This window comes from Leuciscus leuciscus, assembly GCF_965113295.1.
Source record: "Leuciscus leuciscus genome assembly, chromosome: 9".
Taxonomy (NCBI): Eukaryota; Metazoa; Chordata; class Actinopteri; order Cypriniformes; family Leuciscidae; genus Leuciscus; species Leuciscus leuciscus.
Window position 1 is genome coordinate 3,207,659 of NC_138733.1, and position 12,629 is coordinate 3,220,287.

The following is a 12,629-nucleotide window of genomic DNA, read 5'->3' on the forward strand; positions in this document are numbered from 1 at the left end:
GCCTAGGGGTGTATGGTGCTTTGGTAAACACGTGAAAGCAGAAAACATGTTGTCGTGTGTTTAGATTTTGGAAGAATCACACACCTCTAACATGTCAGGAATGCAGTAACAGGGTTGCTCATTTAGTACGGCCTCCTGAGAAAATGTTATTTTTGTAATTATTAAGTTTCTGATAAAAACAAATTAGCAAAGAAAGAATATCTGTACAAGATATGAAAAGACAACAATGTGTATTATTGGTTGTTTATACTGAAGGGACTATCCCAGAAATAAAAAAACAGCCTAAGAATTTCTTCTTTCACAAATTTAAGAGTGATCATTTATATGAAAATCAGAGATGAAGAGTATAAATGTGATGAAATAACTTAAATTTGCTGTATTATTACATAGTTATCAATTGATGATATAATGGTTACTGATTATGTCACACACTCTTGCCAGTGGTAGTGATAGGGCTCCTCCCAGCAAACACAAAAACGTTTGCAAAAACGTTTTTATCCTACGTATTTAATACGACAGATGTCGGGTTTTTTTAACGTTATAAATACGTATTTTCGCACCATTGATGAAACAGTTTTTTTAACGTTGCTTCGACGATATGCGTCATGTTCAACATTTTCGAAATGTCAATATCACGTCTTATGTGGTACTTTTTTCCCTATTGGTTTTTACCACGTTCACCCGAAACTCGAGAAATTCACTGAAAGAACGTGTTAATCACTAAAACCTGAGATGTTTCCACCCTTGGATGTAGCCTGTAAGTGTTTGTAGCAGAAGCCGTTCTGCAACTGCTGCCACGTCCGTCTTCAAAGAGTCCAGTGTGAAGAGTAATCGATCCAGTGGGCTATAAACTCATCTTTAACACAATTCTTTCTGGGACCCGTTAAAAGCATTGAAAAATCACTGGACACAAAACATAAAAGTTAAGCAAATTCTTTAGAATTTATTGATTAATAACACAATATGATTGATATGATATGATTAATGATTTTAATTAATGAGTGCATTTCTGTAATATATTACTAATTCTAGAATAAATAATGATACAATCTATTATATATATATATATATATATATATATATATATATATATAACATTTATGATTATTATCAGTTGTACGGCTTCATATTTTCGTGGAAACTATAATACAGTTTTCAGTATTCTTTGAATAGAACTTTCAAAAGAGCAGCATTTATTTTAAACATAATTTTTTTTAAACAATTTAAACGTTTTTACTGCGACTTTTGATCAAATTAATCTATCTTTTCTGTATAAAATTTTTTTTCAAAACAATAAATCTTTAAAATATTGAAAATGTTTATAAAACAGAACAATGGCCAATTATAACCACATTAGAAAACATTAAAGGGATAGTTCACACAAAAATGTAAATTCTGTCATTAATTACCTCATGTCGCTCCAAACCCATAAGACTTTTGTGGAGAACACAAATGAAGATATTTTTAACAGATGCCTTGTGTGCGCAAACAATTACATCTTTATTCACAAATGATGCATCTCCAACGCATGAGATGGCCGGCTCTCTCGCCAACACAACCCTGATGAATTGTGATGCTCCGTGAACATGTGTCAGAGATGTATATTTTGTGAATAAAGATGCAATGGGTTTTTTTGCACACACACAGCATTCACTTCACTTCATAAAGTTGAGGTTAAACCACTGGAGTCATATTGATTATTGTTATAATGTCTTTACTACCTTTCTGAAGCTTGAAAGTTGTAGTTGCATAAACTGTGAAATGGAGGGACAGAAAGCTCTCAGATTTCATTAAAAAGATCTACATTTGTGTTTCAAAGATGAACGAAAGTCTTACAGGTTTGCAACGACATGAAGGTGAGTGATGAAAATGTTTGGTTAAATTTGACGCATTAGGTAAATCAGTTCCTCAGGGGCACCAGTAGATCTCTTCCTGATCTCTCTGATCTTCTGCTCCTTCCACCATCCCAATCCTGGATTATTGAGCCACGACAGAAGTTTCCACTTTGAATGCTTTAGCCTGGCTGTTTTTTCTCCAGCATCTAAAGTGAGAAAGAGAACAATAACCAAAATGTAAATGTAAAAAAACAATGGTTGTCCAAAATGTGAAGTACACTTGAGTTCTCCCTCTACATACTTGTGGAAGATTTCAGTCATAGATCAATTGTAAATGTTTGCTTGATTAGACATTACCTGTCTAGAGATGTTATGTTTATGCTGAAATATAATATTGGTTTGTGTTTTAAAATCTCCTATCACATGTCATTTTGTAGCGAACTGTCTCGTATGATTAAAGTTTTGTGCTTCAGAACTTCCGATAACATGGTGAGTTTTTAGGGAGCGAATGTTTCAGTGCACGGTAAGGATTTTGTGATAAAGACGGCCCTTCACCACTGACTGAGTAGGGGAAATTTAGTTATAAATACAGTAATCATTACTTTATTTAGGCAGAATAAGTTCGTTGTGATTTCCGAGCTCATTAGCTGCGTTTCCACTGTCGGGCCAGTGCGAGCCAGGGCTTTAAACGGGCCATGCCGGGCTGATAGCCTCGGGCTAATAGCACCGGGCCTGTGTTTCCACTGTCGGGCCAGAAGCTCCACAGCGCTTCACTAAAACACGCCCGTAACACGCCTCTCTGGAACAACGTCACACTAACCCATTCACCAACAAATGGAAGTTTTATCAGAAAACTAATCAGAAATCACTGGAAACAGCGTTGAAAACAAACATGATAAAAGCGGCCGTTTGCTGGCATTTTTGTTGTTTACTTGAATATTTAAAACCCAAGCATCGATGGTTTATCAATAAAAAGTGATACATTGATCATAATGAATTAATTTATGTCAAAATTGCACATTAGTCACTCAGAAATAAATTACCGTTAGGTCTATTTCACAAAAGAAAGAGGACACACTTACTTCTTCGCGTCTGTTACTGTTTATCTGGTAAGTTAGTTAACCCTTAAAGACCGATACGGCCGCCCGCGGCATAAAATAACTATCGTTCTAAAATGTTTAATAACTTTTGAGTCGCTAATCCAATCTGTATGCTTTAAAATGCACCGTAAAGATGAGATTCTCAGCTTTCCTGTGTTATCACGGGTGTCTCTATAGGTCATTCAGTGGCTCCGTAGTGCCGGTGATTGCGTCATCAAAATCTGCAGCAGTGATTCGTCAAGGAAACACATGTGGTTTCTTTCTCTGAGCCAAACAGGAACGATTGTTGATGCTTAGTCCCACCCCCATGCCCAGATTCGTCTAAACGGTCATCAACTCAACCAACAAACATAGTGATTGGTGATTTTAACAACCAATCACGTTTCTTTATACATTTTTAACAAACGCAATGCATTGAAAACTACGCATGAAAACTAACGGATGCAAAGTTGTTGACCATAGCGCAAAACATGAAAGAGCGCAAAACACGAAAGAGCATGAGTATGTAAAAAAAACAGCAGTACAAATCGGAGGATGTGTTAGAATTTATTTTTTTAAACGAGTCGTTAGACCTGGTGGAACCTTCCGATTCAGAAGATTGTTTGAATCATTTGCTCTGTTTATTTATATTTAGTTTGTGAATATTATTTGCACTATTTGTTCATTAGCACTCAGTATATTACCCTCAATGAACCATTTCTTCATTTGCACTGTTTATTTCTTTTGGTATTTAGTTTGTGAAGATTATTTGAACCATTTGTTCATTTACACTCTGTATACTGTATTGTTAGTATTTATATTGCACAGTTGTCACTACTTGTTATATTGTTTGCATTTGTTGTTCATGTTCAAATTATAATATAATTGTCTGAAGAAAAATGTTTGCTTCAGTGTTCTGTTGTAATATAACAACTTTTCTATTTACTTTACTTCCTGAACTTATTTGGACACATCTACATTGTCAGTAAATGTAATACACCTGTTTTTACTCAAAAACGCCTAGAATAATATTATAATAAATGGCTATAACTTGCTGAGGGATTGTTACATGTAGACAAAATTTCATCTGGAAGTCTAAAACAACCAAGTCTAACTTTCTAAAAGAAAAAAACAAAACTTCAGGAAGTTCTGTTTGAGTTCACACTGAAAACACCACATTTTTTGCTGCCGTTTTTCTTAAAATCCTGTTAATTTCATAAATTCTCTGACAAAAGAAATGTAAAACTGGGACTTTAAATGAGCTAGCTGGAAACTTTAGGTTCTCCTGTTTAAAATGATATATGGCACTTGATGCTTGCTGCTAGAATGGGTTAGAAAAACAAAGAAAAGAACAGGTGAGTCAGGCACCCCAAAAATGTTCTAGGTCTTTAAGGGTTAAAGGACATATTTACATCACATTTAGAAAGAATGATAATTTCTACAAATATATGCCACCAAAAATACGACCTGAGGAGCTTTAGCACTCTCTCGACTCCAATACAGATATTTTCAGTCAGAGAAACAGAGGAAGCTCCCGAAAAAAAAGTTGCTTTATTTTATCATGATAGTCTGGTATAATGAGACGAGACGTAGGCTACTGACAGATAAAATAAAAACATGACTGTGATAGCCTTTATGATTGGTCTGATTTCTTCAAGCGTTCACTATGTTTTTACACTATGCGTATCTTCAAGCGTTTACTATGTTTACTATGGTAATGGTTAGCGCGCATAGTCTTTTGCATCACAAACAGAAGGCATTCAAACATGAACGCGAGTTAAATTATTTTAAAAGTCTTTAATGCTGACAGAATCATCCGGCGCTGCCGTCTCCCGACTCAGGTGAACTCTGGACTCTGTTCGTAACCGCTCCTCTAGCCCGAGCGATCTTCCTTGTACAGTGCCCTCTGGTGGACAAACTATGCAGCGCCAACACTCATAACATGGTTGAAGGGTGTTTCGTCCGCTTTTATTTTATTTTTTAAATATTCATTTATCGGCCATTATAAATGCCGATACCGATAGTTTGAAAAATGCCTAATATCGGCCCGCCGATATATCGGTCGGGCTCTAGTGTGTGTGTGACAGTGTATGCGCACGCTGTATGGTTGCTGCCACTGAGGTATAGCCCCATCGACGTGGTTGTGTATGATTAGGGCAATAGGGGACAGCTGGTGAAAATCGGGCCGACTCCCCGAATTTTTTAAACATGTTTAAAAATTGTCGGGAGGTGCTCGTAACGTGCTCGGCTCGGCTCGTAATTGCTCTCACACTCTGCGAGCCGCGACCATGCGAGCATCATCGATTCCACTCGATAGCTCCCGAGTGAAAAAAATCATCTGCAAACAAAACAAAAATAGTGTCTGTGACTGTTTTGTTGCAACTGATAAGACACAAGTTGTTTTTGTTATTGTGTTTCATCCCAAAAAATAAATGGAGATTAATTTTCCTAATAAAAAAAAAAATATTTTATTTCTTAAAACATGATATATTGTGAGTTATTACTGATAATATATCGATTATCGCGATATTATTGGTATCGTGAACAATGTATCGCGTATCGTATCGTATCGTGAAGTACCCAGTGATTCCCAGCCCTACTACTGAGCTAGAGACCTGAGTGATATGCACCCAGAGTTTAGCACCTTGATTAGCTTGTTCAGGTGTGCTGGACTGGAGTAAAGCTCTGCATGTAAGTGGACCTTGAGAGACAATGTTGAGATCTCCTGCAATATGTTCTGAACTTACAACACTGGTGTCCAGACCAAAGTTCTGCAGAGTTTCTGGTGATCCTTGATCAGCTGCTCAGGTCTGCTTAATTGGGTTTGGAGCTAAACTCTGTGATCAGGACTAGATGGCAAACAATACTGTAAAGGGGAGAAGACAAACAATATTATTTTGTTGTAAATAATTTGTTCTGTGTTCATCTGCTTACCTGTACAAAGTATGCATCATGAATAAGTTTAATTTGATCTTTTAATAACACTGTTTTACTACATTAATACTAACTACAAACCTGATAAAAATGACTGGGCAGTGGAGGAAAGCCTTATTTTGCCCTCCAGGTGGGCGTAATGGTGTGACGTCACGTGATAACTATGAATTAACCATACAGTGCGTACTTTTAGGTTAAATAAATTAGCTTATTTCCATTCATCCATTGACCAATTGTCAGCAAAACCTTTACAAAACTATCAAAATATCTCATCTACACATAAGATGTGATTAAAAGCCCAAACTTACAGCTCAAGTCTATAGTCAACCTAACGTTACCTCTAGATAGCTAAGGTTAGTTAGATGCTAACAGACTTTTTCGAAGACACTAAACCATTTCTATTAAGTAAATATTCAACGGAAGCGAGTGATTTACATGAAAGAAAGTCTCAGAAACATTTGTATGTACTATTTGTGTAATTTTATGGACTAAACTTACCTTAAAGTTGTTAAAACAACAGTGAGAGACGGAGTTTCGCTGATTGTCAGTTGAGCTGCCGCCTCGTTTCCATGGTAACGCCCTCCGCTCCAGTTCAAATGCGGCTTGAATGTTCAGCGCGCGCGCCCATTAAAATACGTAAAAGTCACGCAGCATTTACATTTAGATTGATGGAATGAATTATTTGATAATCAGCTAAAATATCCTGAAACTTGATATATTATTAAGTGGATAGTAGGCCTGTGGCCATCGCAAACTGTAAATTGAATGAAAATATGAAAGCATTGAAAATGTAAAACAATGTTTTAAGTCATTTATATAGGCTACATTATAACATAATATATAGGTCTACCTTTAGAAATGGTAAACGAGGTGTAGAAATAAAATAGCAAAAACTACATGATATAATTATGAACATATTTTCATATAAAGTATGTCAATCATCATTAGAGCGTCACCCTCAGGCTGCATGAATGCAAGGACATTAACATTTTTCCAAAAGTGTGTATGACATGTTCAGTGATGATTAGCGTAAAAAATGTTATCAGAAAATGTATAGGCTATTAAATGAGAAGAGACAACTGAGAGTAAGCAATCACATATCACCTCTAAGTCCTTTTGATACTTGATAATCAGACTGCCTATACAGCGGTCTCCTCTGTTAGGCTACTCGGTCAATGAAGAATCGCTTAATGTTAAAATGTTATACTGTTATATTTTATACACAAACAGAACGTACCATTGGAGATTTGGCATGGTTGTATTAATACTGTCGTGACGTTTCTTTTAAAACCTATTTCAACGTGGAGACTACGTTATTTTAACACCTAAATAAAACGTCTCGCCAAAGTTGCATTTTGGTCTGGTTTTGTTTTCGTTGTAGACAAACGTGATATTTACGTTTTTTGGACTACCTAAAGAAAACATACATGGTTGGTATTTTCACAACGTTTCTAAAACGTTTTATTTTGGTTACATTATTTTTTTTATTTTAGGTGTGGTTTCTTAAACGTTTTTAAAACGTTGCACTGCAACATTACCTAATTGCAACCAAAAAACAACGTTGTGAAACGTTGTAAAAACGTTTTGTGTTTGCTGGGCTGGTATTGCTGTCATCTATTCCAGTGTGTATTGCCAAAAGCCTAGAGAAAAGAATGTTGAAATCTAGTGTGGAGTTTCAAATGGTTCAGTTTTCAGAATATGACGGATTTCCAGATTTAAATCAAAGTTATTTCAGGTCAGAGCAACTGCCCCTCAAAATTCCTGTGCACGTCCCTGCAAGATGGCGTACAGGGACAGTGTTTGAAATTAGGGAATTTATCTTACTTTTTATAATTTGTATTTTTATAGCTTGCTTTGTCTTGAAAAAACAGCAAAATGCATTTCTTCTTCCTAAAGGGTGAATATATGTAGTAGTAGTAGAAGAACTTTATTGTCCCCGTGGGGCAATTGGGTTTGCGGCGCAGTCGCAAGGCAATACATGACAAACATATGACACAAACAATACAAGGCACTACAAACACTAAAATACACCAAAAAACACTATAATACACTATACACCCTTTGGTCTAACAATGCCAGCCGAACAGATAGCTTATTTCAATTGATTTAAGGCTTTAATGGCTTGTGGTACAAAAGAAAATTTGGATCTGTTCTTGGTCATAAGAGGTGGGCATAAACGACGCCTAGATGGTAGTAGATTAAAATGGGCTGCTAATGGGTGTGTGTGATCACATACAATGTTATTGGCTTTTTTCAACATTCTGTCTTTGTAGATGTGTTCAATGGTTGGTAATGTTATCCCAAGCAGCTTGCTAGCAGTGGTGACTGTTTTTCTGATTATGTTTTTCTGTGCTTGTGTGGCATTTCCGAACCAACAAATGATACAGCAAGTTAAAACACTTTCAATAAAAGCAGTATAAAACATCTGAAGCATTTTGTTATTGACATTAAAAACAAGCAGTTTCTTTAGGAAGTACATTCTTTGCTGTGTTTTAGTGTGCAGAAGATCAGTCCAAGAGTCCCATTTAAGTTTGTTGTCCAGTACAATGCCAAGATATTTATAGTTTGTAACGACCTGAATGATCTCCCCATTGATGAAAGTATCGATTGTTTGCTGTGACTTTCTAAAATCTATGGACATTTCTTTGGTCTTATTGGTATTTAAAATTAAGTATGACTTATTGCACCATTCTAAAAAAGAGTCTAAAACTGGCCCATGATCTACCTCCCCATCCTGTAGCAGACTCACAAGAGCCGTGTCATCTGCATATTTAATAAAGTGCCTGTTTTGAAAAGTGCTAGTGCATGAATTTGTATATAAAATAAATAATAAAGGAGATAAAACACACCCTTGTGGAGAGCCTATGTATGTTGTCTTCACATCAGACAGAAACGAACCCACTCTAACCCGCTGGACTCTACTGGTAAGGAAATCCATGATCCAATAAATAATACCTGTATTAAGAGAGAATTCACTGGCTAAAATGTCTGCAAGTATCTTAGGTTGCATACTATTAAAAGCAGATGAAAAGTCCACAAATAGGATCTTAGCATGGGTCTTTGGTTTCTCAAGATGAGTATGCAAAAGGTACATTAATGTCAGAATTGCATCGTCCACCCCCCTGGAGGACTGATAAGCAAATTGCAAGGGGTCCATAAGATGGTGGGTTTGTGATATAATGTACCGCTTAACCAGGCGTTCCAGGCACTTCATGACTAATGATGTCAATGCAATTGGTCTGAAATCATTTAACTCTGTGGGTCTTGGCAGTTTTGGCACAGGTACAATGGTAGATGTTTTCCACAGGATGGGGACTTTCCAGAGATTAAGAGAAAAGTTAAAAATGTCAGTGAACACAGGTGCTAACTGTTCTGCACAGTGCCTTAGGATATTACCACAGATTTTGTCAGGGCCAGGGCTTTTCCGTGGATTACAACGTCTAAAAAAGTGAAAGACATCTAGTTGTCTGATACTTAATACAGATGCAGAAGCAGAGGATGGAGGGGTCAGCACCGCTGTCGCTCTCAAAACGACAGAAGAAGGCGTTAAGCTGGTTGACTGAATCTACACAAAAATTGATGTATTCAGATATTGTTTCCACTTGTTCATTTATATCAAGGCATTTAAAAATGTCCCAATTTGTGCAATCAAAACAACCCTGCAGGGCCATAATACTGTCATTATTCCATACTTGAACTGAGTGTTCTTGGGGCTTCTCCCTTTGCAGGAGCCTCTGATATGTAGGTCGGAGATAAACCACATTGTGGTCAGATGCCCCTAATGGTGGAAGCAATGATGACGAGTAAGCGTCTTTGACAGTTCCATAGCATAGGTCTAAAAACTTATTTTTCCGGGAGGGACAGTTGACATACTGATAATAAGTGCGTAAGCACTTTTTCACAGGACAATTATTAAAATCTCCTAAAATAAACTTAGGGGCATCCGGAGACAGTAGATCAAGCTTGTGGGAGAAATTAAAAATAATGTCAAGTGATCTGTCGAAATTTGCCTTTGGGTGAATATATACGACAGTAAAAAATATCTGAGGGAACTCTCTGGGCAGATAAAAGGGACGAAGAGAGACACACAGCAGTTCAATATCAGGAGTACACAAACTCTCTCTCACCACCACTGTGCGACACCACTCGTCCCGGATGAGTAGGCAGACCCCGCCCCCACGGGTCTTCTTCGTGATTGTAGTGTCCCGGTCAGTCCTGAACACAGAGAAACCGAGGGGTCCCACCTCGCTGGATATGATGCCGCTGTCCAACCATGTCTCCGTGATAGCCATGACACAGGCACTACGGTACTCATGCAGGTAGCGGATATTTGCAGTCAGCTCGACAGTTTTCGATTTTAGGGACTGAGCGTTAATGAGCAGCGTAACGGGCAGAGAGAGTTTGTTTTTCAATTTCCTTAATCTTCGCCGAGTGCCCGCTTTTGATCCTCTTTTGCGCTTTGTCCGTACAGTCCATTTCTTCGGGTTAGTCCTCAGGAAGTTCGGAATGGAGTTTACTACGGCTGCATGATCCGTAAATAAACGATCACGTATCAGTAGGAGGAAATCTCTACTATATTGGATTTCACCCGCCACGCCGGTAACATGGTCATGATCACATCCATGGGCGATACAGTGTTTTAAAATCACTATAAGCAGTCCGATCTTACACCAATAAGCCAAGTCCATGATTGCCTTTAGTGCAGTGTGGAGTTAGACCATACAGGAAATGTAACACTCACGATAACGAACAAATAAACAAACAATTAAATGCCAAACACGAGAGGCAGCAGGGCAGCCACAGTGCAGCGCCCGGAAGTCGAATATGTGTAACGACTGAGACAAATCAGACACAAGTATTTGTTATAGTTAACAAATAATATTTAAAACTCACTCTGGGATCTGTGGTCCCATCCCCCCAAAAAGGGCAAGAAGGTCTTAGTTACCATGACCACAATAAGATAAGTTGGGTTTATTGCTGTTAAAAAATGTGATCACATGCTCGAGATAGAGACAATGGGGAAGACAGAAACAGACTAGCTGCATTAATCTGATCTATAAATGAACATGCATTCCAGAAAATTGTGTGAATGATTTCCTGTCTTGTGTAGTGTTTTTAATTCTATTACTTTCTTGATACTGTGTATTTTATGATAGAACCAACGGTCAATGTAAGCTCACGTATACCATGTTTGGTCTCTATAAATTGGTACTTTGAAGATCGAAATGATTGTGTACATGATATGCCGATAGCTGCGCAACATATTAGTATTACAAGAATCTTTCTTAGTTTCGTCATCAGAAACCAATCCAGCTGCACATGCAAATGAGCACGCTCAGAACAAAGATTCATAAATCAACCACAGAGGAATCTCCCGCTTGGAAATTCCACCCTTCTCATTGGTCAAGCAAACCCGGAGAAGAGGGGCTTTTCTCAGGCTTTATTAGAGACAAATTCACAGTGACCCTTCTCTCTCTTCTTCTGGCCTCTACTGCTGCTTCTTCGGGTTGATGTCTGTGGGGACCCCCCACCGCCTGCTATGCTTTCACTCTCCCAAAGGAGTCAGACTGTATTTTCTTCAATCCAACTCACTCACCATTTTACCAATGTATGTATGTATGAATGTATGTATGTTTGTTTAGTTTAGTTATGTTTGTGATTTAGTTAATAAAACTTGTGCACAATATGTATTTGGTTCTGATTCTCTGCTTGCAACAAAGTCCATTTTACGATCTTGATCTTGTTTCATGCTCTAAGCGCCGTACATGCTAAGAAATAATTATTTTTCGGTTGCCATGAAAGATACGCTTTTCTTAAAATAAATGAATAATCAAAAGAGTTTGTTGGACGAACTGATTAATTGATTGTAATATTAATTTAGCTATCAAGTTAATCCAATTAACTGTCCCAAATATGAACAATTAATCATTAAAAAGTTATGAGTTATTATTAATATTTCCCCTTTGAGCTAACTCATTACATATTATTTTTCGTTTGTTTCCTTCAATCAAACCCTGCAGCTGCTGACCTTCGACCTTTGCTGATGGACGCAGACTCGACACGCACACACACAACAGCTATTTACACTGAATATCTATATGACTGTGGAAGACTGGTTTGTGTGTGTGTCTCACCTGTGCTCAGGCCCGACCAGCGGTTCTGCAGTGGGTCTGTGTGTGAGTCCGTTGGACAGCGAGGGGGAGGAGCTTACAGGCCACACCCACGAGAGACAGGGTGGTAGAGGAGTGGTCAGAGTGGGCGGAGCCTGTTTGTGGGTCAGTGAACCCAAAGCTCCTAACACAGAATTGATCTGACCATTACATGAACACAAGCTCTAGTGTCTTAAACTGCCCCTATCATGATTCATGCTATTTTAAAAGGGTCATATGATGCTATTTTCAAAGAGCATTATTTGGTATATTTGGTGTAATAGAATGTTACCATGCTTTAATGTTCAAAAAACACATTATTTTTCACATACTGTACATTATTGTACCATGCTCTATCCATGTCGTTGGCAATGAGGAATGGCAGGACGGCGTCGGTGGTGAGATCCATCTTTAACTCTGAATACAATGCACGAAAAGAGTGAAACTCCTCCACTGCGTCTTCTGGCTTGGGCATGTCTTCTGAGTAGAACCGGGCCAGCTCAAGCATCTTCTCCTCAGCATCAGGGTGCTCAAACCGCTTTGGGCAGAGCACTGCGAACAGTTTGGCCATTTTTTTTAAGTCTGAACATCGACTTTCAAAAACTGTCCCACAAAAACATAGAGAATGTAAA

At 37.9% G+C, this 12,629-nt stretch overlaps 1 protein-coding gene and 1 long non-coding RNA gene across 4 annotated transcripts in view; both read right to left on the reverse strand.

Annotated features, from left to right (window-relative positions):
- Nucleotides 1–12,629, reverse strand: part of LOC309506213 (uncharacterized protein) — a 415,585-nt gene that overhangs the window by 195,551 nt on the left and 207,405 nt on the right. The gene's annotated exons all lie outside the window — the stretch shown is intronic.
- Nucleotides 487–7,456, reverse strand: LOC309506467. 2 transcript variants are annotated; one of them, XR_014208771.1, is made up of 4 exons: nt 7,276–7,456; nt 6,347–6,541; nt 5,662–5,780; nt 487–2,041 (listed from the first exon to the last, which is right to left on the reverse strand). It is a non-coding gene; the product is annotated as an uncharacterized lncRNA (long non-coding RNA). The 2 variants fall into 2 exon arrangements; XR_014208772.1 differs by having other exon boundaries at nt 6,347–7,456.